Raw genomic sequence first — 6,069 nt, forward strand, 5'->3', positions numbered from 1 at the left:
CTCAGTTGGAGACTTGAAAGATCCAAGTCACTAAGCAGTCGTAAAACTTTCAATTACCGAGGTGTAGTAGCATATGGTAGAAGTCCCTCAAGTCTCCGGTCGAGGGAGTTGACAAATGAGGTGTCTTGCTAGTAGCCAAGGTTCCAAAGTAACAAAACTTCACCATTTTCCTTTCTAAGTGGTAGGCCAAAACTCCTCTTTCATATATATTTGTTATGAAAGTTGTTAGGCTCAAAGAAGAGGATGCCTAGGCCCCTTTTTTTTTTTTTAATTTTTGATTTTTTTTTATAATTTTCGAATTTCCAAATTCCGAATTTTCGAATTTTTGAATTTTTGAATTTTCAAATTTCCGAAAATATATATATATATATATATATATATATATATATATGAATAGTGCCTTGTCTGCTACTGCTGTTTTCACTTGCGGCGAGCTTTGTCGTCATATGCAGCTACTGCTTGATGATACAAGATTACAAGATACTCTACTGAGTCTAAATACAATGTATCCTACTGAGTCTACATTCATACGAAATTAGAAATTCCTATACATGCTATTGCAAATTTAAAATTCGTATGGGTCTTGAGAATCAGGCGGGAAAATATTTCCTTGTGTGGCTACTGCGCACTGTGATGAAGCATCCGAAGAGTTGTCAGAGTCTGAACTATCTTCATTTTCTTCTTGCAGTTCCTTCATGAGGATTTTGGCTAGAGCCTTGAGTTTTGATGATTTCTTCTTCTTCGAACTGCTCGAAGATTTGGATGGCTTGGTCTTGCCCTTGAGCGAGGAAGAAGGACTAATGTCCGATAATGACTCGATTTCTTCCTTGGATAGTTCTGGTAAAGCCGTTGCTGGAGGAGCTGCTACTGCAGGTACTGGACTGGAATTCATGGGGAAGTCCTTGAGTATGACTTCAACGATCTTCTGGTAGTTGAACTTGTCCCACCATCTGATCATTCTCTGTCGAAAGATTTGATTGGATTCAATCTCGTAGTTCCAGCGGAGGATCCAGGGGACCTTGTATTTTGCCATGAAAAGGGCGAACAAAGGGATTCCTTCATCAAAACGTGTTCTATCAAACTTCTTCTGGAAAGTGCCTGATAAGACTTGTTTGAAATCATCCGGCATGAGATCAGAGATAAGGCCATGATCTGACCACCATCTAGGGAACCATGCAGGAAAATTTAATCTGAAGCTTCTATCAAAGGTTATAAACCATGAATGACTAAAATCTTCCGATTGATGCAGGAAAATATTAGACCAGGCTTGGATGTAATCATAATAAGTATAATGATTTGAATGGTTAGGGAAATTGGTACTCCTAAAGGGTTTCGGCTGAAAGAGAGGTATTTGCCAATCTGACTCAGTCAAGAATTTATTAATGGTAAGGGAATGATACAGGATTCTGTTTTGATTACCCTGGGATTTATCGAAAATTGGTTTTATGGTAATGGATGAAGTCTCATTGAGAATAGTGGTGTAGTAATTGAGGGTTTTGTGAAATTCACTTGGTTGAAAATGGGAATTAACAGGAAACATCTTTTTGGTTATGACCTCAGGTGTTTTCAGATGTTTGAAGTTGAAGGGGATGCTGAATAGGTATTCTTTTGAAGGTTTAATAACATAAGGAGATGTTTTGGTATAGCTAACAGAGGGGGATGGCGATTGCCTGTAGGTAGAGGAGAAAGGGTCATACTGGTTTACTAACGCTGTTTGGTAGTTTGGTCGGATACTTCCTAGTGTTGATCCTAATGGAGTAAATCTATTGGTAATGGCTAAGGCCGAGGAACCAGGAATAGGTTCCTGTTTTGGTGGTAGTAGTGAGGCAGGAAGCCTCATTTGTTGGCTACTGCCTTGTGGAGAAGCTGTGTTTTTATTAGACATTCTTCCCCTGCAAAAATTCTCTGGTTAGGAAATCTGGGATGCAGTTATGGCTGCCTTTAATGTATTACACAGCCTTTGGCCTTGATTTTTAGAATCTATTATAAAGTCACTGGCACAAATATGAACTTTCAGGCTTTAACCAAAAGTCCGAAGGATCATACTCTCTTGATCCAGACAGATCAAGAGAATGCCAATATTAAAATACCTCGAACCATTAGGTGGTCAGAAATCAATCTCCCTTCAGATTGGTGTCTGATAAACGAGAGTCGGCCAGTAGCCATCCAAAATAGTCTAGTCAATTTAGACAATGTAGAACAATACTTTGACGGTACGGTTAAAATTAATTTTGATCGTCCTGCCAGAAAATCCTGTGATTCTAATCGATCACTCAAATCCTTTACTTCCAATAGGAATTCTTTTTCTGGATCTATGCCAAACGATAGGCAAGGTCGAGACCAAGAATTAATCAATTCCCTAGCTAATAGGAAATTAAGATCAGATCCTCATAAGGAAGAACAAACATCCCCAACTGCTTCTGATTTTGACGCAGAACCAGTTCATCACCAATTATTGGTTTTAACCAGACAAGAACCTTTTAGGTATAACCGTAAGAAACTCTGTAGAGACATAGAAGCCTTAGAAAATGTCCCTCGACGAAACATCTTCAGAAGTAAGTATACTACTGAAGAAAAACTGCTAATCCATAAGGCATGGAAAGATTTCATGCAAACCAACAGACTTGAGATATTTTTCTTCGACTTCGTAGAAAAACATTATGAGTCTGACCAACAAGTAAAGGTAATAACCAAAGAAAATTGGGTAAAAGAAGACAAGACAATTGTCTCCTCCAGTCACCCTCCACAAGAAACTATTCTTGTTAGTACTGCGAATACGCAAGTCCCAGCTTCACCGTTCAAACTTCCTAAGGAAGATGCAGGTGTCAAACCTGTCATTGAACAAAACAATTTTACCAACCAAAGCCTACATGTCATAGGAAAACAGTTGGACAAAATTGAAACAAAGATTGACCATTTGTCAGCCAAACCTCTTAGTAAAGAATTACCCTTAACCAGTTTTAGAGAGTCACCCTCTTTAAAAACCTCAACCTCTGTTAAGATAGAACAAATGCTTCATAAGCTAGAAAAAGACAAATCAGTTCGTGTGATTAATAATCCACATGATTCTGATACACCTTCTTCAATTCCAGATTCAGAAGATGAAAGTGTTGATTCCATCCATCAAATGGAAAAAGCCTTTCAGAGTCTTGAATTAAAACGTCTTAACGTCAAAAGAACTAATCCTACCTCCTTAACCAAAAACTGGTATCCCAGACCAACACCTCCTGATCTTCAATTTGAAGAAAGGAATTTCCAATCCCAATTCACTGTTTCATCTGATAAACTCTATGAATGGAATATAGATGGTTTATCAGAACAAGAGTTATTAAACAAACTCCAGCACATCTCCATGGTAGCAAATAGCTATATCACTAATCATGACCTTAGTCAAACCCAAATTGTTGACATCCTTGTCTCTGGATTCACTAGAATGCTTCATTCCTGGTGGGAGAAACATCTCACTGAAGAATCCCGTAATCTAATAAGAAATGCTGTAAAACAAGATGAAGAAGGAATACCTATCTTCGATGAACATCTAGGACGTGGTGTCCCAGATGCAGTCAATACACTTCTCTACACAATCATACAACATTTTATAGGAATCCCTTCCAACATCACATCTAGAATCCATGACCAACTAAGTAACTTAAGGTGTCCTACCCTAAGTGATTTTAGGTGGTATAAAGATGTCTTTATGTCAAGAGTTATGCTTAGAGATGATAGTAATCAACCATTTTGGAAAGAAAAATTCATAAACGGATTACCAAACCTTTTTGCACACAAAATCAGGAATACCCTAATAAATGAAGATGGTATCATACCATATAATGATCTTACTTATGGACATATCATAAGTACTATCCAAAAAGAAGGTATGAAAATGTGCATAGATATGAAAATATCTAGACAGGCACAATCTGATAAGGCAATAGCCAAATATGAATTAGGAACCTTCTGTGAGCAATATGGTTTACCACCTATCGCTCCTTCCAATCTCAAGAGAAAATCAACTACCTTCAATAGATCTAAGATTTCCAAACCCCGGACCAACTATTCCAAATATCGTAAAGGCAAGTATGCCAAACCAAACCCGTTCTATGAAAACCCTAGATCCAAGAGTTGGAAAGGAAAGAGAAAATCCTCTGGAAAATTCCATTCTAAAGACAATAGTCATAAGGGAAAATGCTACAAATGTGGCAAAGAAGGCCATTATGCCAATAAATGTAAAGTTAAGAAAACTATAAGTCAGTTGAAGATTTCTGAGGAAGAAAAGCTTCAACTTATCCAAGCCTTAGAACTCCAAAATACCGACAGTAGTCATTCTTCAGAAGATGATCTAGGATCTACCTCATCATCCTCTTATCAATCTGCTTCTAGTAAGCACTCTACTCCAAACATCAAGCTCGGATGTCTTGATGCTTGTTGTAAAAACATATCAGTATTAACTAAACAAGAAAAACAAGAAGAATTACTCTTAGAACTAATAAGCAATGTTGAAGACCCTGAACTCAAAAGGTTTTACCTTAAAAAACTTAAAAATTTAGTCTCCCATAACGAGGTAGGCACTAGCCAATCTCAGATTCAGAAACCTCAAATCTCTCTTAGTTCTACTTTAGCAAAGTTTACCAAGACTAAGAAAGAAATTACGGTCAGTGACCTCCAAAAAGAAATCAATCAGATAAAGGAAGAAATTAAGCTTCTAAAATCTGATAATAACGACATTCGCTCACAACTCACTAGAGTTAATATTCCTCCAAAAGAAGAATTATTTAGTTCTTCTTCCTCCAGTAGTCACCATGAGTCAGAATCTGATACACATTCAGAACAGTTAGTTCTGAATCTTCTTCACAAGATCAGAATCCAAAAATGGTATTCTAAAGTAACAATAATAATTGAAGACTTTCGTTTCGAAACAATCGCATTGATTGATTCGGGCGCAGACTTGAATTGTATTCAAGAAGGTCTGATCCCCACTAGGTATTTCCACAAGTCAAAGGAAATCCTTAGTGCTGCTAATGAATCTCCAATGGAAATCAAATACGAACTTCCGAAGGCGCATGTTTGCCAAAATGAAGTTTGTTTCAAAACACCTTTTGTTCTAATTAAGAACTTATCTGACCCTGTCATATTAGGATTACCCTTTATAGCACTCCTCTATCCTTTCAAAACACATCATAATAGGATTACCTCAAAAGTCTTAGGACAGAAAGTTACATTTGAGTTCTGCCTGGAAACAGATCTCAAAAAACTTAGACATCTCCAGAAGGATAGCACTTCGCGATCCTTAAATATAATTTCTAATAAGACTAAGCACCTTCAATATATATATATATATATATATATATATATATATATATATATATATATATATATATATATTAAGCTTTGGTGTTGAAACTTTGTAGGTGAAGCTTTGAGGTTGAAGCTTTGTTGGGTACCATGAATTGATTTTGCTTCACACTATCTTGATCAAGAGTGTGTGAAGCTTTTGGCATTTGTAGTTGAAGTTTTGGTGTTGAAGCTTTGTAGGTGAAGCTTTTGTGTTGAAGCTTTGGAGTTGAAGCTTTGTGGGTGAAGCTTTGGAGTTAAAGCTTTTATAGGTGAAGCTTTGGAGTTGAAGCTTTGTAGGTGAAGCTTTGGAGTTGAAGCTTTTGTAGGTGAAGCTTTGGAGTTGAAGCTTTGTTGGTGAATTCCTTTAATGAAGCTCTTATTGGAACGATAAATTGGTTTTGCTTCATACTATCTTGATCAAAAGTGTGTGAAGCTTTTGAGAGTTTGTAGTTGTCCTCCATTGATGAAGCTTTGTTGAATTTCCCAATTTCCCTTTTTTGATTTTTTTTTTTTTTGATTTTTTTTTTTTGGGAAAACTAGAAATTTGAAAATGTGGGAGAGACAACATATACAAATTTTGCTTTCTCACTGTTGAGCAAGAGATTGTGATGCAAGTCACACCTTGTAATAGTCGAAGGTTTGGATGAACCATATAAATTGAATTTGCTTCAAACAGTCTTAATCAAGAGTGTGTGAAGCTTTCTACGAGTTGTAGTGTTTGCATTGTTACAGAGG

Source organism: Malus sylvestris, chromosome 1 (assembly GCF_916048215.2).
Source record: "Malus sylvestris chromosome 1, drMalSylv7.2, whole genome shotgun sequence".
NCBI lineage: Eukaryota > Viridiplantae > Streptophyta > Magnoliopsida > Rosales > Rosaceae > Malus > Malus sylvestris.